Raw genomic sequence first — 25,563 nt, 5'->3', positions numbered from 1 at the left:
ATATTCCTCATGCAGCTCATATCAGTTTGTCTCACCGCCCGCCTGTCAGCCCGTCTTTATTTCCAGCAAATTAATCTCTCAATTTTTTCCCCAAGCCTGTAATTCCACGGAGATTACAAAACACAGAGTTGCCATTGAGAGCACATCCTCAGCTGTTAGCAGAGCCGGTAGCAGCCATATGATCAGAGTGTTGACAGCTCTCTGCATGACCTCATCCATTTTGGTGATTTTTTTTGCTCAGAGGCACAAAAAAAAAAAAAAAAAAGGGTAGAAGGACAAATAGGCAGAGCAAGAAAGGTTGAGGAGATTTTGGGAGATATGAGGAGAAAAATACTGCAGGAAGGAACAAAGAGAAGAGAGACTGGAGAAGAGAGGCTGAAAAAGAGGGAGCACCTGGCAGCCAGTCACAATGCAAATTCACTTCAAAGCATTGCAGCAAAATGTGGGATCGGATAGTGAATGCAGCAGAGAGATGAGGTTCTGGGAGGTGACTTGGAAACTTAACCTGCTTCTGCAAAACACATGCAAACATCCCTGTGCAACTGAACAGGCCACAGAACCCATGGGAGATATAGGGAAAGAGAGAAATGGGGGGCTTTGGATGTCTCTGTGTGTATGATCAAGTTGTGAAGGTTCAAGTAAGGTAATCACATCAGACAACTCAGATCAAGAGTGTTGTTGTTATATTATGTGGGCGTTTGATGAGAACCAACTCGATGCTGTCTTTAAACTTGTGTCAGCTGTTCACGCTGGCTGTCTAATCAGCCTCTTCTCCTTCAGTTCTAATTCACTTAACATGGCCGAGATGAGAAAAAAGAGCTGATGGGCAAGATAATGGAGCTGACTCGCAACCTGTCTGGATACGAGTGTGTAACCGAGATCCAGACACACACACATTCTTTCAATGATGCGCATACCTGCATGCACACAGACAGACACACACAACCACCAGACGGAGTTTAGGATGGAGTGGATAATGAAACTGCTTCTGACCCTGTTCACTTATGATCCTCTGTCCATTATCCAAATGGACACCACTCTCTCTTATTGATCACGGCCCCTTCTCTTTCACTTCTCCATTGCTCTTGTCGTTTTTCATCTCGTTACCTCTCCGCTCATCTGCATCGCTCGGCTGATGGTTTCCGTGGCCGTTGATGGGACAATAAATCTCAGGCCGCGCCTAGCGATTATCACCACAGAGACCAACTGAGCACACACTCCTCGACCCTGAAAACCCCAAATGTCCTCTTTGGGAATGATACACACTTTCTCAGACGGGCACAATGGATGTCCTGTGGAAGGGTGTCCTTTAGTTCAAGTCTGCTTTTTGTGCAGTGGTAGACAATGTGTGTGGTGTGTGTGAGTGTGTGTGTGAGTCATGAGTTACGAGAGCAGTAATGGAATCCCTTCCTTGACGCGAGGTGCTCGGCCCATTCCAAGCCCTGTCAACCGTGAAAATGTCAGCCATGATGTAGAGGGGCTGGAGCAGGTTTATGACATCATCAGTGTGCTGCCACAGCAGAGATATGGCACAGAGAAGCCCTGACAGTCTGATCTATACACAAGGTCTCAAGTTGAGCAAACAGTCACAAAATGTTGAAGCAGGACTTTGTTCCTGAGTGCTTCATTCTTTCCCAAACAGAGCGACACACTTCAGATAGCGAGAGCGGTTTGAACTCAATCAAATAGGTCCACACTGAAAAACCAAACAGGAAACCTGCAAGTGTTCTGTGGGTGAGACATAGGGACACTGGATATGGGCATTTTAGCGTGGTATTTAGTCTGTGGCAGGGGCTTTGCTACTTTGCTGGTGTGGGCTTTTGCCACTTCAGGTGCCAATCCAAGCAAACTAGCAAGGCTGCAATCAGGGCAATCACAGGGGACTAATACTCTCATACACCCTTCACCACATGGGCAAGTTAAAACACTTCAGAATGCGCAAGTACACAAGCGTACACAGACCACAGATTTACACAGTGGGCACATTTGCTCCTGATTTTTAAACATATGGTTGTCTCCGTTATGCGTGTGGAGATGTAAGAGGCAAAGTTTTTAGAAAGGTTTCACTCAATGTGTGGAGGCTAGTGTAAATAAATGTTCCTGACATGAAGGCTCACTCCCAGTTTGAAATTAACACGTGGAGAAGGCATTGCATCTCAGTGTATCTTTAGCCGACAAGTGATGGTGGTTGGTATTCAAGGCCTCAGCCCTAATCACTGTTTACCTGCTTCCTTGGTAACACTGAGTCCTCGCTGCCATCAGTGCCAAAGATCATGTCGATACATCTCTTTTTGACAGTATAATGAACAGTAATGCAGGGAAAGTTTGCTCATCTAGATGTGTTACCTTTCACAAGAAAATAAAGGACTGTTGAGCCTGCTTGTAAATTAAATTTCTAACACCTTGGATGCTTAAAAAAGAATGGGGAATAACACTGAAGCCCTCTGGGGAACCACAAGTGGAGAAACAAAGAGACATAAACGAGAAGGAAAGCAGAACCGGGGGAAAAAAGAGGGAGCAAGAGTGAGCAGGACACAGAGGAGGAGTAAAACAGAGCGCTATGTGGATAGTGGTAAATGATAGGGTACAACTAAATGAGGGTATGTAATTTGGGGTGTTTAGTAATTACACTGGTTTGACAGAGCCATGTCAAACCATCCCTTTGTTGGTCCCCCACCACTCGCCTGCCTGCCTGCTTGCCTTTCTGCCAGCATCCTCATGTTTTCCACATTTAGCTCCTCTCACTCTCTCTTTCCTGTCTCCCTCCCACTTGCACCGGCTTTAAATGCTCCCACTCCAGTCAGCGAGCATCAGTCAAAAGTTTTACCAGCTGTATATTCCGTCTCCCCCCTCTTCATTTGACAAGCTTGAAATATAGAGGAAAATGTTAATATATGTTTTCTAGTCACTGGCCAGGCCTATGAAATACATTTATATTGGAGGATGATCTGCCAAGGAGTTGATGGTGGGTGCTTGTGATCTTGTGGTGATTTATTTTACCCCAAAAGCATATTATTCCAAAGTGTAAATGTGGTGAGTGTGTGAGGGACAGGGAACCAATGTTTATGTGCCTGAATCATAAAGGACTTAAAGTCTACGAGAGTCCAAGAATATATTCCTAAAGCTTGAACACAAACTGTGACTTAGAAGGGTTGGTTGGAAATTTTCAAAAAGGGGAAAACTTTACTTTTCTCTCTAACATCAATATCCACATGCTGAGTTGATAAAATCCACATTAGTGTGGCAGGAAACCGGCAATAAAAGCCAACACATGGAAACAGTCAGGCTCCTGTGATTTCACAGCAGTATATGGGCTCTCCAATGAATATAAACTATGATATACCCATGATGAAAGACTAAACAGAGAATAAAGTGGGGTATAGAGGGCTATAGAAATAAAGAGGGAGAATTATTATGTGACTGTGTGTGTCTGATTAGCTTGAATACAGTCACAGTTGATAATAACCTTCAAGTAGAGATCCAACTCAGACTGGAAAAATAGGGATTGGCACATTTAAACGACTGAACGATTGAATGTTGTCACCATTGCAAGTCAGCACACAAATTACTAGTCTGTTAAACAAATTATTTGTATTTTTATTATTGTCACCATCCCTAGAGGGCAGGTCATATGTTGTGTTGATACTGTAGCACAGCCATCCCCCACTTGCTAAGGTCACTGGCATAATGCTCTACTACCCGGATGTAAACAAGCACAGATGACAGATGGCATCTCTTATCGTGGCCCAGTTTGGCAGCTTTTTGATCTAGATAATAGAGATTAAGTGGTATGGCTGTGTCTAGATATAACATTTCAACTGGCTGGTGGTGATAGCTCTGCTAATGTTAGCCAGAGTTAGCAAATTAGTCATTTACCAGCAGACTCTGTGATCCCATAGTTAGTACATTTCTTGAGTGATTTCTTACCTTTAGACTAGACAAGTTGGAATTTAAATGTATGTCAAACCCACGAGGATAATAGTCACTCCAAGAACATCCCAAGTAAAGAATTTATCTTTATCATGACTGGCACACACTTTTCGTTTTGTTTGACTGACATCAGAGGAGATATGATAAAAATGATCCATCCCACAACCGAAGAACCACACACACACACACGCACACACATATGTTCTTACAAATACAGGTATACAAGAGTCTGAAAGGGTGTTGAAATGAACATAAAGCTGGTATTACTTTAACCACGCTAAAACCCTAGGAGAGCCGTTCCTTTCAATCCACCCCCTTATTACATTACATGACCGCAGATTTAACAACTGCGCACACCAGCATTTAAACACATATCCAGGCGCTCACACGCATGAACATTCACACACAAAAACATATGCACTGTGCTAGTTCCAAGTTCTATTTGACTGCCCCGGGCCCCTAACAGTGATTGAACCCTGACCTTGTCAGACTCGAGTGAGTCTGAGGGGGAAGGGTCAGATTCTAGGGGGTTCGATTCTTACATGAAGAGGTCGATCTCCAGACAAAAGCCCCAGTTGTGGCGGGTGTCTGCGGGTCAGTGTGGGTCGGGGGTCAGCCCCCCGCACCCTGGCCCTCTTTTCTGTCTCTCGCCTTCTTCTCTTCCTCCCTTCCATCCATCTCTCTTTTCAATGGAGAGGAAGATCCGAGAGGAACAATGGCCTTCTTCTGCCCCCACTATCATCCTAACAGTGGGGATGCATACTGAACAGGGGCCATAGCGAGCTAAAGGGGGTTCCTCTCGCTTCTTAGCCAATTTTATCCTCTTCCTCATGCTTTCAGCTCTCAAGGCCCATTGAACTCCCCTCCCTCCACTACCTCTACCCTCCCCACCTGCTTCCAGACATACTCTAACTCCCCCCTCTGCTTGTTACAACTTGGATTAAACTTGCCAGAGTTGATTTTCCTGTCTGATGAAACAAACATTATACAGTCTGATGTGAAATATCTGCCTTCCTAAGACCACTCTGCCCCACCTTTCAATCATTCTTCGCCCTTTTTTTTTCTCAATATCTGCCTATCCAGTGGGCCTCACAGGCCTCTCTCCAGCTGGCACTACAAGATGACCTTTGCCACAACAAAACAGCTAGAACGCTCCCTGTCTCGGCCTACAAGCACACGAACACACACTCATGCAAGCACACAAAGAAGCATGGACCCACTTCTACAAATGCAGCAGGAATGCCAGCAGGAACAGGAAAAAAAAGGGCCATGCTGGAATACAAAATGACAGCCTTGTTCCTCTTTCAGTAAGGGTTTAACTAAAGAGTTCCCCTCTGTTCTTCCCTCAGCCCTCCATTTTGTGTCTGTCTGACCCCTCTGGTCCTTCTAGTTGCACCTTAGCAAGGGGCTTCACACTGAAAAGCGGCAGCCAATCCGGGTCCAAATGTGATTAATTTGCTGCATTCACCAGGGTTGTCCTCCACACACAATGGAAATGGACTGTCTGGGAGTCCATTAAAAAGCCTTGCAAGCCAGAGGGCCCCCATCCCAGGCACTTGGCAACGACCAGGAGGTCACACACTGCAGTCAAGAAGTTTTTCAAGGTGTGTGTGAGGAGAAAAAAAGAGTGTACACACCAGGGCGTGCACGTGTGTAAAGCTTTTATAAGCGGAGAAATAATATTTAGATAGCCTGGCATGTCACAATATCTGACAATGATTCAGCGTAACAAGAGGTACTTCCACTGCAGGATGGGAGCCCATTAGAAAGAATTCCTGAGGTAATCAATCATGAAAGGCGATTAATGCAGCAGCCATTCAAATGATCGAGCAGATGTGGAGAAAAATCATAGAGAGCAGTTTGTGAGCTACATTTCAATATGTGTAATGCACATTTTGTTGGCCTGCATGTTACTAGAGCTCCTGCTAAGTTGGAAATGATAATCTCTGTGCTTGAAAGCAGCACATTTGATAGCAATTTTATTCTGGGGGGGAAAGCAACAGGAATTAAATTTACATCAAAATAGAAAGTTCGGTTAAAACAAAGTTGACTGATCAAAAAAGAGAATCCCCCTCAGGCTGGGAAAACCACAAACAGAGATAATATAAACTCCTTTAATACACTGCACATTTTCACTTGCATTGGTATTCATTTTCTCCTCTCTCTATGAAGCGTCTCTCTGTCTTTGTTTCTCCTCTCTCCCTCTCTGTCACCCACACTTGCTCTCATTTGCTGAAACAACACCGAGTGCTGAAACAATGTCATAATTAGTCCTGATTGATGTAGCATATTAAGCAGCAAACAATTAGCATACAGTATATTGCTGCTCCGGCCGTCTGAGAGTGACTGATGTGAGTGACCCGCACTAAGCACAAGCTCAGTACACAGCGAGATAGAGGGAGAGAGAGGGAAAGGGAACTGCTTTATAACTTCATAAACTGGGTGACAGATTCATGCGTATTTTGTTTCAAACTTTTTGTTCTGCTATTTCTCTCGCAAACAAATCAATTCTATTTGTAAGATGAAAGGTTGAAAGCTCCCATGAGTTATCCTAAAACCATATTGAATACTAAATAAGAGCTTTTTCTACCTCTGCATTCTTGAGAAGTGATTTCTTTTTTTCTGCCTTTAGGATTAAATTGCTGACAGAAAGGGGAAAAAAGCTTCTGATTACAAGCAAGATGTTTGCAATTCATTGTCTGCATAACTTCTGCATACACGGAGAGGATAAAAAAGATTTAAGAGACAAAGAAGAACAGATTAGGAGCAACAACGTACAATTCAACCTCTATCCAAGCATGATTAGTATTTCTTATTGTTCACTGCAGTTAGTGCCGTCTCACTTTAAGCACCTAAATGCTTCATTCACACTGAAGAACAAGAATAAAGCCTGCTCATTGTGTAGTTGTCCATCAGAGCTGTAAGTTTACACCTCTGCTGTATAACAAAGCAGAAAAGATTACAGGGTGTATATGTTCAGTTACTGAAAGGCACTCAGCAGATCAGTGAGAATGCACCATGCAGGCAAAAGAGACAGCAGTGACACACAGCTTACATTTACTCCCGCGCTGTTTTAGCTCAATCCTAGAGAAACAAGCATTGCATGGTGCGAGACATTTGTTTGCATTTCTGCCAGTGTGTGAGCATGATTATGCTTGTCAGTGCATTCATGTGTACACATATGTGTGTGCACAGGAAGCAGCCTAAGTCCGACAGGCCACATGAGCCGTGCTAGTGCCACTGAAGGGGGTCAATTATCCAGCTTTGTTCCTAGCATGGGACATCATCTTATCCCTGTACAAAGCAGAGGCCTAGACAGGGCCTCTGAAACCGCTGCGTGCAATTGTTCTCTCTCTGTCAGACAAATAAGAGGCAGGGGTTCATATGTAGGAGGGGTTTAGGGCACACATGCAGGGAGCTTTTCCATTTCCGTCCCAAACAGTGTAGCTTAGCAGCAAAAAGTAATGTTTATGACATTAAATGTGGTAAAGAAATCTTCTTATTCTCAGATTTGACTCTCTTCTTCTGTCCTGCTCTCCTTCTTCTTATCTCTCTGCTGCAACGCAAGACCTTGTGCAGCTACCACCAGGTCTCCAGAGCTTGGAAATCCCTGTGAGGGCTCCCACGGCAGCTACAAGCCCAGCCTGGGGCTCCCTACCTGGGGCTCTGTGCTTTGGATGTCTCCTTGGGGACCTTGAGACACACAGGGAGAGGCAGGCTGGAGGGATAAACACAAATTTAATACCACTGGGAGGATTTAAAGGGTGAGAGTATGGGGGTTGTGAAAGCAGATGAAGTCAGAGAATATATGTGTGAGTAAAGTAGAAAAAAGGAAGGATGAGAAAAAGATAAGTGAAGTAGTTGCTCGCTACAGTTGTCCTCCCTGTGATCATCGAAGGTTGCTATTTCCCCTGGGTGTGGGTAGGTATGACTGGGCAGGTTTCCCAAATGCAAATGAAGCTACAGATGAGAGCAGGTGATTCAGGTGTCTTGCCATAAAACACCCAACAAGTTTCTTTCTGCATTCTTTTTTACCTTTTTTCTCCTCACCTTTGAAGTTTTAAGAGCCACCTAGCCTGTTTTTAGCTACAGCTACAGCAGAAACATGCAGGACTGACACCTCTGAGTGTTGTCCGTTTTATATTTATTGTGTGTTTGTGTGTTTGTGTGTTTGTGTGTGTGTGTGCGTGTGTGTGTGTGTATGTATGTATGTGTGTGTGTGGGTGGATTACTGCATCTGCCATTTGACAGAACGCTGACTGTGCCCACATACTTGAGTGTATGCACGCAAATGTGTGTGTATGTGTGCACCAAAATGCTACCACAAAGCCACAGGGGATGGAGGGCACTCCTCATCTCCCGCCAACAGAAAAGGTCAAGCTCCTCAATATTAACTCTAGTTCAGGTCGCCACGCTGATTACGCTACAATAACCATTTTACACACTGCATCTAAGGGCGCTCTACACCCACACACTCCCCTCACACACTTTTTTTTTTTCTCTTGCCCGTCCTCACACGTCCATTTGGAATTAAAACCCACCCCAGAGAGAGCCCTGTCGGCGCCTCATGCAGACATACATAAACACATTCTCACACAATCGTCCACAATCACGCTCCTTTATAATGGTCTTAGCATAAACCCGGAGCCCTCAGAGACCCCGACTCGCCACGCTACGCCACACAGTGGAAATATAAGTTGATACGAGTGTGAAGTGTGAAAATGTACACTGACACACATGTTAGCGCACATAAATGCAGACTGTGGGAGGGAGGCACGAACACCATTAAAGCTCAAAGAATGTTGTGGGTTTACATTGGGGACTTGACCCAACCTCAAGCCATGACCTGGTCTCGGTATTTCTTCACACAGTGCAAGATTGGAGGTGGATTAGGCTAGGACTGAAACCCCTTCACCCTTCTCATTCCCCAGCCACAGAAACACCTTCTTTCTCACCAAACTTCAACAGAGTAGATCCTGCAAAACTGTTTTCTGTCATAACTAGAATTTCATGATGAATCACGGCATGCTGCAATATTTTCTTCGATGATGAAAAGACAGTTTTGAATCCATCATTCAGTGCGTTTCTTGAATTGTTCAGCACACATAATGGTCAAACCAGTTACATATAAAAGTACTTACTGTCTCACTACGTGTGCATGTTAACTATTTGACATGGAGGTAAACTGTCAAGGTGATAGTAAATCATGCTACAAAGTTTCTTGGCAAACCTGTTGACAGAGCAGGCTTGTGCAGGCTTCAAAGCAACCTTTTAATGGGCATGTGTGAGCGTTTCAAACACACCCCCACCCTCCCCTTATGTCCATAATTACAGAGATGAAATGGACTAATTTTCCTGCAAATTGGTGGTATTCTGATTGCTGCCACATTGGAGGAAATAAAAAAAGACTGGAATTAAATAAATCCATTAAAGCAGTGAGGAATGCAAAGTATGAGACAGGGGAACAATTTTTTTTTTTTTAAAAGAGAAATGAAAGGACCAGAAGTCATTGTGAGTGAATTAATTTTGGCTCAACACTGCAGCTGTATTAAATGACACCTAGTGAAACGTGTGGCTAAAGCTGTCATCCTCAGCGCCTTCTTTCTACTCTGACTCATGCTAATCCTGTCTAATACTGTACTGCTAAATGTCTGTCTTTGCTGCGCACAATGTCTTGTGTTAGCCTAGTGTTGTGTTAAATTATGTGGCTGAGCTTTTCCTCACATTACTGAACCAAAGAAAAGGAATGCAGTGGCTTGGAAACAAATAGAACATGATTATGTTTAATTCTATTATACCAGCCAGGCCATAATGTGTCCTGGTGAGTTACAGAAGCAAGTTAGAATTTGAATCTCTTTCTTTATTCCATTGTAATTGCCTGTTATAGTCAAAACAACACAACTTCCTCCTAAAGCCAAGGACATGGCGTAAAACATGACCACCCACTAGTATTTTTCAAATCACACATTCAAGACAAACAGAACTGAAGAGCCCTCAATAGTTCTAACAAACACATATAAGCAATGATTGACTTCCCAATTGATTGTAGCACTAAAAAACTCCACCAGGCTTCCACCAGAAGCGTCTTCATTATCACCACTGCTGATTCAGAGTCCAACGGCCCAGCTAGCAGATAAATCAGTGCTAATTGAGAGCATAGCTGCTTCTATAGCCACGTTGGCCACCACCAAGCAAATGCTTAGTGGATAAATCACATTTACCACCAAGAGATGTCTCACACTCGCCTTTCCAGTAGCTGAAAAATGAGCTCCAGGTATAAAAGGGGAGTCGTGACGGATCTCCTCCCTGGTCTCATATCTGCTCCTCCTGTGATACGGGCCATCCGTGGGTGAGGGATGAGACTGTGGGAGCGCAGGAGGAACACTTAGTCATCTCTGAGGATGAGAGGGGGGAACTGTCAGGTCTAATCAGCGGGGTGACAGGGGTGAACGCAGAGAGGGGCACAATTTAAAGATGAATGAAAGGAGGATGGCATCCCTCTTGTTAACACAAATTATTAATCCCGCTCTGTTGGCTGCAGAGTTTAGAGTAAAACAAGAGGGAGAGCAATAATTTATCTGTCACAATCCCTTTTGGGAGTTTTTTTCTTTTTTACAAATTGCCCACTGGGAGCAATCACAATGTCTGATCTAAACCGGCTTCCCCACATTTACTGGGAGCCATGTTTGTTCTTTTGGCTTTGACCTCTGCATGATCACATTAGGCAAATTGAGCAAATGCACGGTCATGTCTTATTAAGTCAGTTGCATAAAGAACACATTAGCCAAAACAGTGGAAGGAGAAGCATTGCTCTCTGCATGTTTGGCTAACCATCTTTTTTTCCTTTTAAATGAATTGCTGGGCAGGCCATCATTAACATTGGCAGCGAGGAAAAGAACGCCCCAGGATTGACTTGTTTGTTTGAGGAAACTTGTCACCAAATCCCCTTAGTATGCATCTTTGCTAATTTGCCATGAAGTAGCACACTGTTGGAAACTATACTAAAAGTTTTTCCTAACTGTTTCAGCCAATAGAGTCCTGAAAAGTATCAAACCTTCTTTACTTATTCTATACTATCTTGCATTATTTTATGGCAAAAGCATAGCCTGTTATATTGCCTAAAGTTGATTATATACCAATCTTCCCTGTGGGGAGAGTCTCTGCCAATAAACAAGCTGGGGTGCACAGACAGCGTAAGCAGTGAACAAAAGGGGGAGAGGATCATTTTAAGCAATCAATTACCTCATTTGATTCCCCGGCTGCAACAGAGACAGTGTGAGCCAGGAAGCCCCAAGGCAAACCTCAGTCTGATTCATAACAGTACAAAAAACTACAAGTACATAACATCCCCACAACACAGCAGCTACTGCGAAACATAATGAAAGACACACAACAAAAGAGGGTTGCTTCATCCTGGATTCATTACACATATACATCAATGTAAATAAATTGAATGTAAATAAGATTGCACAGAGTCATTCTCCCTATATTGAATCTTCACATTTAAATGTATCCAGCTGCTCCCATATCTGTTTTTTTACGTAATATTACACTGCAATCTCCATTATACTTCCTTGCCTCTTTAATCCCCAAGACTATTTTTCTATTGCCCTCACAAGTAAGCAACACCACCTATATACACACATTACACTCACAAAAACAGACACCCTAAAGTACTGATGCTTTATCACAGTGGTTCATTTATATCAAATGCGAAAAAAACAACAACAACAAGCAACAATATCAGCATTATATATTGGCAATCAGCTGACTTGCTCTGTATTTATCAGCATCAGTCCTTAAAAACCTGATATCAGTTGACAACATAATGCCACCCTTGTGTGCTCTTGTGTTACTTTCCACTGTGTGTTACAGAGTGTGTGCTTTTGCAGATCAAGCTCTGTTGACCCTTTCATTAAAGGAAGAGCTGAATGCCTCACTCACTGAATTTGCAAAGCAGTTCCAGCCTGGAGCTCATTGTGCTGTTGCAAAGCACATTTCTTAATTTATATTGATTGAGGAAGATTGACGAGTTTGGCAGAACTGTGGATCAAAGTTTTGTGTTTCCGTCAGGCCTTAAAGAGAGTACAGTGCGGCCTCAGTGTAATAAGTGACACAAAAACAGAGAGAGGAGGATCTCTTTTTATCTCTTTCCCACCCTCTGACCTCCAGATGGAATCAGGTAGCTGTTGTGAAGCACAGTGCCCAAAGAGGGCAGGCGTACCTGGGCTACCTTTCCACCGGGTGAACCCTCCAACCAGAGTCCCCTCACGGGAATGAAAGAGGAGAGACAGATGAAAGCGGCAAAGAGGGGATGACTCCCGTGATCCCCTCCTGTCTTCTCCGTCACCCACCAGGAGGAAAATTTAATAAAGTCCACATACCAAGAGCCACACAAGAGAGAGATGAGAATACATGAAAGGAAAGATGGAGAGATGGAGAGATGGAGGGAGAGGAGGAGATGGAGGGGTGGCAGTGATGACTGACCCCTCTCCCACGGTGTCATCTTGGACCTTAGAATAGCCAGAGAGCACCAAAACCACAGGAGGAAGGATGAAACAGAAAGATCCCCCAGACACACACCTATAAAACACACACTGGCAAAACACAACCAATGCTGACATAAAAAATTGAGCTTCTGCACCTACTCGCTTTCAAATTTACACACACAAACGCACTTCACACACAGTTATGCACACATTTAACTTTTGCATCAGTCTGTGTGAAATTGCCCAGTGGATTACACGCCAATTTCTAAAATAGTTTGAAAAATATGCATGTGATTCAGCAGAGAATGAAGCCTTTTCATAAAGGTACGAGAAAGCAACACTCATGGGATCAGACTGAAATCTAGCCACACACACACTCGTACACACACATAGTCTGGTTCCAAGTGACGGTGACCTTGAGGAAGGATTTGGTGAGTGTGTTTGAGGAGGGAGTGCTGAGTGAAACAAAGTGGGCCATGTTGGCATCATGGGCCACTCAGGCGGCAACACACACGCTTGTGCACAGAGCAAACAGTGTTAGCTGTGGTAACATTAATGTGTCTTTATTCATAGATGATTACTCCCAGCAGGGGAGGGGGGCATCTTTTTAATGACACTTTTTCACACCCAAACACTTCCATCCAAAAAGGAGGGAGGGCACGAGGGAGATATCTAAGGAGGAAGGGAAGCAAGAGTTGGGGATAAAGGACACATAGAGTGAGGCTGAGGCATGAAGAAGAGGGGGGAAAAGGATCAAGAAATGGAGGAAAAAGAAGAGGGGGAAATGAAAGCACAGCAGGGTAAATCGGGAGGGGAGAAAAATAAGATTAGGGGAAAGCTTAAAACTAAAAAACAGTGTCTGGAGAGATGGAGCAAGATGTTTGAAGAAAGAAAAAGAAGAAACAGTGAACAATGCAACAGATGTTGGAAATGAGTATAAGGTTGTCAATGCGTTGATGTGTATGCACTAGAAGGCAATGGGTTTGTCAAGTGCCAGTCAACAGATGGTGTCTAATCTATGGAGGGAACCCTCCTCAGGGCACAGCAGGAGCTAAGGACCCCAAGTGGTGCTCAAAGAGTCATCAACCACCAATCGACTTGATCTCTTAAATGAGCAGCATGCACAAACACACACATGACACGCACTTTCAAACATGTTAAACTACTGATAGATACGTTGATGTATTGATAAAATTTAAAGGGGGAATGACCCAAAATACAAAAAATAGCCTATTATTTTCTCATCTGCTATATGTAAATGCTGATATCTAAACTGATCAGATCTGATCTGATCTGATCTGATCCGTTTCGATCTGATTTGATACGATACGATATTATACAGTATGGTTCAGGGCAGTAAGGCCGGGCTTCTGCTGTGAGATTTTAAAACTGTCATGGTGGACAGTGACTTTAGGATTGAAACTTTTACTGATGCTTATGATTTATGTGCTATATAAGTGGTAAAAAAAAGTCAGCACACTAAATGTCCTTTACAACTGCACCACTGCAATGCTGAAGAAGGCTTTGGGCTGAAATGTGTCCGTTGCTTGTTGATGGTCTGTGCTATTTGCCCAGATTAAATGTTACCTAGGACATTTAGTGTACTGACTTTTTTTTACCTCTTTAACAGCCTCTATGTAGTTGTGCACCTTGAGAAGTCTTAAGTTAAAGTGTGCTCCTTTTTTGCTTTTTTTGTCATTTTGTAGGTGCTATCCCAAGTGCTCATACCGTATCTGTTGAATTGGGAGCTTCGACAATGATCAATTAAGTTTCATTTGAAAACTCCCACACACAGAAGTTCAAGCTAGAGAATACAACTCCAACAATAAATTTACAGTACAGTTATCACATTTCTGACATTTCAACAGGAACTAAAAATCTGGAGTCTTGGTTAAAGCATTATCTGTGGTAGAGCTGCTTACTGAATTGCATTACATTGCACAGGTGGTCATAATGTTAGAGCTGATCAATGTGTATTTCAGTTGTCCACATCACGTGACATGTTGCTTTCTAGAGCTGTCTGCTATTTTGCACAGGCACAACCAGGAAAAAATCCCTGAAGTTGGGATTGAGCTTGTGGCTCTGCTTTTACTGTGTGGGAGTGTGCACTTAGCAGACCAACATTTCAGGCATGCCAAAAATTAATCTGACCTGTAACAAGCAGCTGATGGGGCCATGATCAGCTCACTTGTACACTGCCTGGCAAATGCAAAAATGAGTTCAGAATCAGCCCCAATTCACTGGCCCATTGACCTTATGTCTGACCTAAGGTACGATACAATACAATATGATTCCATACCATACAATACCATATGACACACTTAAGAGTGTTATCTGATTTCTGTGTAATGCATGGGGCACTAAAATATTATACTTTTACTGACTGCAAGCAACATTTCTTTCCAAAGTCCATGGTGCAGTTACTCTAAAAAATACAATGCCAATACTTTTTCACTGGAACAACTTGTCACCAGACAAGTAGAGTCTTGTAAAAAATGTTGAAAGCCTTATAAATCACCCTGAGCAATGGGAACATTGTTATTTGAAAGAGATGTTCCTTTTGAATATCTTCATGGTCACCTTTTAATGTTGCAGTAAAAGCAGAAATCTCAAAAGAAATATTGTACACTTGTGGCTTATTTACTTTGAAACTAAGTTAATATAAGAAGTGAATTTTCATGAGTGTCAAATCACATAACATTTTGCCATCAAGTGGCTGTCAAATCCAATCTTTCAAAAGTTAGGTATTTAAGCTGACAAGTCTGACTTCTTCTTTCTGGCACCATCTCTTCCACCGCAGGGCCACCCTGTCTACCCCTGTGATATAACATTAAAGAATGCAGTCAAGGCATACATTGCGTGAATACTTAGTGAATTAACCTACACCACGAATGCATGCTCAGACCCATAGTCACACACCCCCCAAATTCAAAACACCCACACACACACACACACAGTCACAGCAAATAATGGCTTTGCTTGCATGGTGTCTGTCTGGCGTAGCCCCCAGTGCTGATGCTGCTGTGACAGCGCTCTGAATCAGCAAGATGCAGCATTGACTGACTGACCGACTGGGGAAGGTAGAGCCAACCGGGAGCCCAGAGTGAAGGACTGTGGTGTTATGTGCTTGTAAGAGTGTTTATCTGGGTTGTTTTATGTCTGTGCAGGTTTAATCAGTGACGTTGCGGAAATCTGTGATGCGTGAGCATAAACGTGAGAACGAAATGCAATGAAAATGGGAGAAGGAAAAGAGAGGCATATGGGATGAATTAGGCATTTCTGTTTGAAAAATGGAAGTCTCAAAGGTGTGATGAAAACCTTGGTGTGAACAAAGAGGAACTGTTAGTCACACCGGTCCCCTTTGAGCTGCCCTGTCCTGTGACAAGCTGTGAATCAGAGGCCCATTTACTCAATAATACATAGAAATAATAGTGTCTCCAATCAGCAGCTCTTGTAATAGGCCTAAATTACTCAGAAATATCAACCTGTCACATTTGGGTTGTTTTCCCCTTGAGCACCATGTCTAACAGGAATCTGTTGTAAATTCTTTGTCATGGAGATCTAAACGTTCTCTACAACGTGCTGTGATGAGCTTCATTGTGCTGCAAAGGTGTGTGTATTTCTTCTTAGCTGAATGTCTGTTCAACTGACATTGCAGCTGGTGTCTTAACAGCTTAATTCATGTAAGAAAAATACACGCACACCCTTTGTAATACAAAGTAAAGGTGACTCAATGAAGGGTAAGGTGAATGAGGTCCTTGTCGCTTCAAAGACTCAATTTCTTACAGATATGGGTCATTCCATCTCCCTCTGTCTCCTTTTCTTCTTCACCACCTCCGACTAGTACCTTTTTTAAATTCAGTCCATATAACCGGGCACTTTACACTATTAAACCCTCCCTCACCCCGCCCCCACAGCAGCTCCCAGTGTCTGATCCAGAGACACAGGTCATTTGTCATCAAAGAGGGGAGCTCGAGGAAACAGCAAGCCCAGCATGAGAGCCGCACACTGGGCCTGACAGCTCTCCATGCGGCTCTACAGAAACGCTGAATGTAGTCGAGTACTCAAGTAGCAGTCATAGAGAAAGAGAGACGGGTTGGAGAAGTGGTGTCAGTGTGTTTCCGACTGTGTGTCAGTCCTTCTCGATGTCTGCCGAAGGTTGTGCCTGTGTATGTGTGTTTGGGCGAGCAGTACATGTGTTTGAATGTTTTCTGTTTTCTCTTAGGACAAAGCGCGGCTGGGGACAGAGAAGGTTAAAGTGGAGAGGACTGCAAGATAGAGTCACTTCTGCGTGTATAGTGTAACCTCTACACACATACAAGCATACACACACCCACACATACAGTATCCACTCGGGGTAAGAGGTTATAATGGTGAGTTTGTCCTGCTCTATAGTGCATGTTCATTCTCACTGACCTTATAATAACTGATATAACTGCCATTACTTTCTCTCTCTCTCTCACACACACACACACACACACACACACACACACACACACATTCTTACACATTGACACACTCATCTCAAGCCACCCCAAGAAGAAGGAGGAGAGAAAGAGGAAAAGCAAGGCACTGTAAATGCATTCTCAGTCTTTTAACGTTTTAACCTTTCTGCATTACATCTTCTCTGAGAGGAAGGTAACAAGAAATGAGAGCAGACAGGAAGCAAAATGAATAAAATAATAAAAGACGTGGGTGTAGAGAGTGGATGGACTTGATGAGGAGGGAGAGAAGAGAGGGCAGGTAAATGGATAAGGAACAAGAGGACGCTGGGTTAGGAATAGCCAGCACTCCTCTGCTATGACTCAGTAATAGAGCGTGTTTGTATTTTTTCCGTGTGTACATGCAGATGCTGTATTGATTAGGCTGTGAGGGGTAGACGATGGCAAAGGGGTATTAAATAAAAGAAAGGGGGGGAAGGGAAAATCAATTTTTCTCACTTTAATGGCAGACAGCCCTCTTAAAAGGAGGAGAGAAGAAGAAACAGTGGAAGGAGAGGATGAGAAAGGAGTGTTAGCCAGCAAGTCAACCTGTATGTGGTAGATCTCCTTTCTCTGCTCCCTTACCTCACCCCACACTCCTCTCTGCTTTTGTCACTGGATGCTCCAGTCAGCACATTCTACCTCTTTGTCTGCAGAACCTTCACCTTTCCTTCTGTTGTCAATAACTGTATTGCTACCGAGGGTGGGTGGAGAGGCAGTGTGACACACTTGGATGCACATGCACACAGGACAGCAATAGACATAGATGCAGACAGGTGCACAAAATGTACAGCAGACCTCGCTTATGCAGACTGAATCGGGTTAAAAGCTAGAAAAACACTGTTGACTGTGAGTGTGTGTTTGTCTGTGTGTGTGTGTGTGAGTGTACAGTAGGAATCGGTCTGCAAGAGTTCAAAACATTGCGTGCCAAGAATCACCCAGGGAAAGCTTTTGTGGGCCCACCACGTGACCCAGCCTACCCCAGCCTACATCGACAGCGTAAGCCAGACATCGACCACTTATCTACCAGCCACCACCCTCCTCCCCCCTGCATACTCCACCCTTCAGCCTTCCACCCTCCAACCCAAACCCCATCAGCAACACAGGACCAGGCAAGCGTGAGAGAAGGGCTGGCGATAGACACGAAATGTGGCACGAAATGCAGAAACGGAGCCCCTCAGACACATACAGACGTCTCAGCCTTCCAGCCAAGCCTACAGTGTGGTTAACTTCTGGCATGCCATGCAGGACCAGAGGCAGCTGTTCTTAACGGAGACACCATGGCTGGATGGAAAAACCTTCATGGTGTCAGAGCGAGGAAGAAGACTGCTTCAAGTGTAACATTTTTAAAATGACACAGCATGTATCTATCAAACTAAAGTAGCCTTTGTGCTTGATAATACAGAACAATATCTAGAACAGTTATGTTATTACATTATCATATTTTACATCTTTACCCTTTGGACCTTTTTTAAATGGACAAATTATTGAAAATGGTGCAATTTAAGGCTTGTTTAAGCCCAATTTTTAAATTCAATTTTGAAATCAGTTCGTCACACAATATCCTCAATCCAGATGGCTTATATAATAACAGGGAAATTACATCTCTATGTCTGCGGGTGGGTTTGGATAACCTTTAAATCGGCAGTATGCAGCTGATCTCCTGCTACTCTCAAACACGTCCCCCTGACCTTCCAATTAGAGCTCACTACCCAACAGCGGCAACACACTAAATCTTCCCCAGGCTGCCGGTTTGGACACCGGAATAAAACAGCCTGCTGTAAAATCATTACTGGGCTGTAAAACACTGGAAAAATTCACAATTAAAAGACCAGCAGAGACCCAGAGAAAACAAAGCCAGAAGGCCAGGGAGGAATTATCCTGTGTCCAGATATGTGGAAGTAAAACATTTGCACAAGAGACACAACAACATACAACTCCAATGGGTGATCAGCACGTAGGAGAGTGATGTTTTCTCTAGGGGGTTTCAAGGATGAGGACGGTAGAAACTACCACTGAGATGTAAACAGCTTTCACACTTACAGTGGATGTGTCTGCACATAAATCCATGTGATAAGCAACAACAAGCAAATAATACCACATCAGTCATAAATCATCCCCTTTTCTGCATTTTCTAATATATCCCAATATGCCCTATTAGCAAACAGACATATGGCTAATCTAGGCTGTGCTGTGACATTTAATTAATTGGTTGTTTACATAAAACCCGCACATACATCACACATGTTCAGACAAATGCATCAGAGCGACAGTAGCTCATCCTCCATCAGCCATGTGGGTATTTAGACTAAATGCCATCCATGTGGCATTAACAGTGGCATTTCTTGATGAGGCCTTTCTTATATAACACTAATTAGATCTGGAAAACTGAGGATTCATTAGAGTATTGCAAGAGGAGACAGAATAAGTAAATTTATATTGCATTGTTGTTAAATGTAAATACATCAGGCTATGTGGAATAATTACTCGGATACATGTAAATATGCAAAAGCTGAACATTAGTGCAGCAATTTATGGCAGAATATGGACGATAACACATTTAATTGCTGCGCAATCTAATTAGTGACACCATAATAAGCCATTATATCACATTAATGACATTACATTAATGGCATTGGGGGAGCTGGGGAGTGTGATGAGGAGGGCTTGTTTCAGACGGAGCATGTAAAAGGTCACACAGAAATGATTTATCCTATGCCTTCTCATCAGATCAGAATCAGGAATCCCTGACTCCAATTAAAAGTGAAGCTGTAGTGCTTTGCGAGCTGAGTCCGCACACAGATCTGACACAGTGGACGTCCACTGTGGGAGGAGGATTCCCTCAATTAACTTCACAGTGAGACAGAAATGGGGTCTAATCCATACCTGCTAGTGCCAGTAGCAGTCCAGCTCTGGCAAGCTGAGCCAGGCAGTAAATAAATAAGCGTATGAGCTCAACAAGGCATATATATTCTACTGCTGGTTCAATAAGAGTGTATTTCACAGGAGGGTTCTCGCTATTGTTCCCATTCGCTATGTTGTTTACTTAAAAGTGTTGATTATTGAAGTTTCCTTTGATTAAAATTTGTGTCTCATTTGGGGTATCTAAAATTGAATTATACGCCTATAAAAAGATTAATTGAAAACCCAAAGAAACATCGTTTTTCGCTATTTCTCTTTTAATAAAACAAAGGCAGGTCTCTAAGAATTAAAACACTTCAAGATGATAAAAAAAAAGTCCATTCCAAAGGTCGTCCAGCTCTAAGCAGCATTTGGCCTGTAGGAAGAAGACAATAAAACAAATCATTGGTAAGCTTGTAAAAGCTGCAATTTTAGCTTGAAAAGGAGTGTCTTCATTGGAAATAACCGGCTAAGTCCAAGATTAACAGGCTCCCCTATCACTTATCGATCCACACTTATTACTTTTAAATGTGGGTAATTGGGGGGGAGTTTGGTGCAGTCTCCGTCTGCATCTTTATAGAATGGCTCCGGTAGGTGTATGGGCCCTAAGTGCACTCGTAAATTGGTTTTATGAGTTTCTGAGACATATCGCTGCTAATGTTTCCACCGGACGGCTTTATGGCCACATTGTAGCGACTCTGGTGGAAGATACTTTCTAATATATTGCAAAACTGAGGTTGACAAAAAAAAAGGAGAAGATATGGCTTGGATGTGGAGCTTTTCGTTGAAATGATAGCGCTGTGTTTGGCACTGCAACTGAAGTGTATACTGTGAGTGCCTGTTTGAGAATATAAAGGAAAGCGTTTAAAGTGAGGAAGAGATACCTATTTTGACTTAAATGAAATTGAATTTGCCACTTTTCTAAGTGTGGTGATATATATTTGTGTTCATGTAATGGAGAAAATGATTCCCTTTTCTTGTGATTTGAGGAGAAAGCGCTGATTTAATCAGCAGAATCAGGAAATGACCATCAAAGAACAGCATGTGATACTGCTGGGATACTTTGAGTGTGTCTGTGTGTCTGTGTGTCAGTTAGCGTGAGCATTAGCACACACTGTGCACAACTCCTTGTGTTATTCTCCAGATGTTCTCTTTCACTGCTCCGTAAAAAGAACTGCCCGCATTCAGCCTCCGCTTTCCACTTTCCCGTCCTCCCCTTGCTCCTCCTGCTCACACCATCCGATCCCTGCATCAAAGCGGGCCACTTTGCCAAACATGATCCCAGCCTGTTGTGTGTTAGTTTGGTTTCGAGAAGCGGATTAAACAGTTCCCACCAACTCTCTGATGTGGACCTTATCTCAGGTTTCTCCTGACACTGGCTGTGCTGTGGTGTTATTAGAAGCTAAAGGGCTTTGTTATGGACCACAAAAGGCCGAGCTAGGCAGCAGTTAGTACGGCTTTGTTAAGGGTCAGAGGGGTGTTAAATAGACTACACCTGAGGCTGTTAACACCTTCACCTGAGACATCCAAACTTCCAAGAAAGGGTGGTCCACTCTGTTGATGGAGTGACTGGATGGAAGAGGCAGAAGAAACAACTTCTGACAGACATTTCAAACTATATAAATATCTAGCTGAAGAAAATTTTGTACAAATAAACTATTCGGGGAATTCAGTGAAGATGATTATAGGGAATGGCAGCTTGATTAAAATAAAATGTGAACCAGACTGCTGTTTTCCTTTTCCAAGAGTGGCGTACTGTCTTGAAACATTTTCAAATAGTCCTCTCACACTCAATTTCTCAGTAGATAGCCTCTCTTTACTGTTGGAACTGAGCCAATCACTGCACTTCTCTGGAGGTTGCTGTTTATTGATCATTGTATCGCATGGTTGTAATGTGATGTCAATGCCTCTCTTACCTGCCTGAGCAAGCAGGGAGTGAAAAAAACCCTCTCTGGATCAGATCCAAACAGAAACCAAACCCATGAGTACAAATCTGATGTGCAGATAACAGAGCAGTTGTGATTACTGTGCCCCAATAATATGAAAGAAATGAACTTTTCTCATCGTATCACATTCAATTGCTCTCAAAACTAGACTTTGCCCACAGATGAGCCCCAGAGCAACATTGGGGCGGCGGGGGGGGGGGGGGGGGGGGAACAGACCACATTCTGGGAGAGCTCAGCGTCAGGCCTTGTTACTCAGGATCCCCATCTCTTCACCCTCCCTCCTCCTTTCATTCCCCTCTCATTCCCCCTTATTCCCCCCCCCCCCCCAGTCTGGTCTGGCTACACACGCGATCCTCACGCTAGCCGGACCTAAGCCCTGTAAAGGCTAACACAAGCTTGGTGTAAAAACTCCTATAGGGGCCCACCTTCGTCCCCTTTTTCCCCCTCACTACCGCGCCAATCCCCCTCTTCCCTCCTTGTGCTGCCTGACTACACTTTCGCTTCGCATTACTTCTGCTATTCTAACTTTTCCACTTCTGAGCTCTATCAATTATGCACTAGAATAACAGTGGGGCCAGGCTTGGCAGCAGGACATAAAGGCCGATTATGAGTGTGAATAATTCAGCCATCTTCGTGCCATGTTCCTCTTACCAGTGATACAGGCAGGCAGGCTGCGCTGCTGCTAATGTACGACGGCAGACGCAATCTGACCTGGCCCTAATGTGAGGACAGCTCTCTACATCCCCGAGACAGGAGAGGATGGAGAGCTGCAGAGGACATTAAAATGTGGCTGTGCTGCATTATTAAAGCAGCTGTGAACAGACGGATTGACAAGTCTGACACTGTCACGGACCAACAGAGTGACACCTGTCAGTCTGTTAGTCATGAAACTGTAGGAATCCAGGGCAAGTCTCCAAAAGAAATTCATTTAAAAAACTAAAAATAACACATTCTATTAAAAATCAGACAGAAAACAAACTCCCCTGGGGGAAATATGTAAAGTCAAACCCAGCAAACATCAAGTTTTTACTTGAGGTCATATTAACCAGACCCGCAGACAACCTTCCATCACCTTTATGCAAGAGAAATGTCTACCTCAACTCCATTTTTCATGACTTGCGTGCAAAGGTTTGCAAGTGCTACTCTTCTTCGACATCACAAACAGTAATGAATATTTCATCACTCCACCCAAAGCCAAGCACGCACTCTAATCCAACACTAGAAATATGATGTATCTCCTTTCCCACAAGCTAATAATCCACTTCAACTCTGAGACCTCCTAAGAAATTATGCCATGAAAATATCTGAAAATTATGGGTTTCATCATAAAAGGTAAAAAAAAACAAAAAAAAAAAAAAACAGATGGTAAGTTTCTGTCGCCAAATTCAGACATTAGAAACGTTCATAAAATTTGAAGGGTGAAAATTAATATTTGAAAAAGAAAAAAGAAATAATGAAGTTATTTTTGTGGAAAACATGCAAAAACAACAAAAAATAAGTATGATAAAATATACAGTAACTATGAGTTTTAAATTCATTTGGATGGTTTATTGTTGGATTTCATTCACTGTAAAATGTTATTTTCTCAACCCCTATGTGCAAATATTTTATTCAGATAAAAAACAAAAAAACAAGTAATACAACTTTTCATTTTTCATAAATAATTATTTCCTTTTTATAACTTTAATTCAGTTTAATGTAGTGATATAAAGTTATTCAATATTTTATAAAGTTATTACTATTTTTATTTTATTTTAAAATTAATGACAGAAAGTTATTATTTTTAACCTAAATGTGTTCTGGTTTAAGTTTTCAAATTATTTCTTATATAACAAAATCCTTTAAGGTTCACTTTCTTTTTTCATAGTTACATTTTCTCAGAATGTTGAAAAAATGTCAAAGGCACATTAACCTTCAAACAGCCAGGGAAAAACTATGTCAGTTTTTTAAAAAAGAAAAGAAAAAAGTCCTTCACTCCGTCTTATTTGTGCTTCCGTTCGCCGTGCTGGCTCTAATCCTGGCTGGAATGTCTCCGGTCGTGGAGTCCTGCGACCTCGAGCAACAGAACAGCAGGTGAAACTGAACTCTCAGAGGACGTGTCCCGTCGCACAGATACTCCAGCAGTCATACTGTACAGCGCGACTAGAAAGTCTGTCACACTAGAGTCAACGTGTGGGAAAAAATAAGCTTTTTTCAATCAAGGGTGTGAGTTCATTTATTACAGTTTAATTTTTTTTATAAACCAAAACAAACACAACTGACCCCTCACTTCTACACTTTGTTAATTTTAGTCAGATTTTACAGGGTTTTTTTTAATACAAAAGTTGTCCTTAAAAAATTGTTTTAATTAATGTTTCAAACAACCCCCCCCCCCCCCCCCCCAAAAAAAAACAACAACAACACAGTGCTGCCACATGTATCCCTTTGTGTCTGGCTGGTTCCACATTTTTGCCACATAAATTGTAGGGGGACGAACAGAGGGTTGCGTGCTTTTTAAAACGATTAAATGAGGAAAACAGACAGAAAAACAGGGGTAATGAGAGTTTAGGCTGCTGTCAGTCATGTGCTGCAGCCACAACATTGTGCCTAATGCTGACAGTGGGCATGCTGGGTCACCTCAGCAGGACCCCAGGAGCAAAGGACAAGAACAGTAGTTACAGATCTGGTGATCCCCAAGAAGAAGGGAAGGACAGAGCGGGAGGAAACCGGCTGGCCTATCAGGGATACTTGGCAGGATTAGGAGCAAAGAGGGGGGATTGGAACAAAGGAAGATGGGAAAAAGATGTGCTAGCTTTTTAACCCTTTAACACAAGTCCAGAAACCAATTCAAAACCATGAAGCCATTCTATCATAATCCATCATTTACAAAACAAGGTGCTGACTGCGGGTTCAAAAGAGCTGGTTTGGAGATGTTTTGGTTTGAGAAGCTCAACAGTGAGATTAAGGACATTGGAAACTTTTGTATGCATGACTTTGTGGGAAAAGAAAAACACAGTCCTGAGGATGGAACCACAGGCCGCGCTCATCACCTCTGTTTATCCACAGGACTTAGGCCACTTTGGGGACTCCCCTTAAGTCTCACTTATCTCATTAGACCCTTAAAACTGATTAATATGAATGGCGGCAGAGGCCAGCTCAAGGCATTCCTAAGAATGGAGGGAAGGAGGAAAAAAGGAGAGGAGGATGAGGCAGGGAGGGGGGATTTTTCAGGAAGGGGGTTTTTGTGTCTCCGGACAATGAGCTGATGGCTTTTTAAGCCTCTCAGTGGCTCTGGGTTAATACCCCGGGCTGCAGTCATGGGATAGGCCGTGGTTCAAAGGCTGCTGCACTCCAAGGCTCGCTGATTTAGAGGAAGAAAATAAACAAGTAGAATAAATACCACATCTCCTGCAACTTGAACCTCACTAAAGAAATAATGAACTGCCCTTCAAAAGCAAAGAGCGTGTATATGTGTGTCAGTGTGTGTTTGTGGGACTCTATGTACTTTAGGGTGTCATATTTGGTTATGCGGGATAATGTTAGGCGTAAGCTGCCCAGTCAAAGCCGGGCTCAGATGAGAGGAGAGGGTGAAGATGGGATTTATCACACATTCAGCGGATCAATCACATTCACTTCAGGGGAAAAACACACACACACACACACACACACACACACACACACACACACACACACACACACACACACACACATATAATCAGTGCAGTTTCACAAAGGAATACCAAGCCCAACACACAAACAAACAAAGACTGACATCTACACGCACACACAATGCAACTTCACAAAACGGGAAAACTATCAGGCAGCTCTCAGAGGAGC

The 25,563-nt window shown here is 43.0% G+C and overlaps 1 protein-coding gene across 2 annotated transcripts in view; it reads right to left on the bottom strand.

Moving 5' to 3' along the window:
* Window positions 1-25,563, bottom strand: part of efna5b (ephrin-A5b) — a 104,707-nt gene that overhangs the window by 68,096 nt on the left and 11,048 nt on the right. The window lies entirely within an intron of this gene.

The sequence above is a fragment of the Notolabrus celidotus genome, chromosome 9 (assembly GCF_009762535.1).
Source record: "Notolabrus celidotus isolate fNotCel1 chromosome 9, fNotCel1.pri, whole genome shotgun sequence".
Lineage (NCBI taxonomy): Eukaryota > Metazoa > Chordata > Actinopteri > Labriformes > Labridae > Notolabrus > Notolabrus celidotus.
The sequence above is the reverse complement of the archived record's forward strand: the minus strand, read 5'-3'. Positions and strand labels throughout refer to the sequence as shown.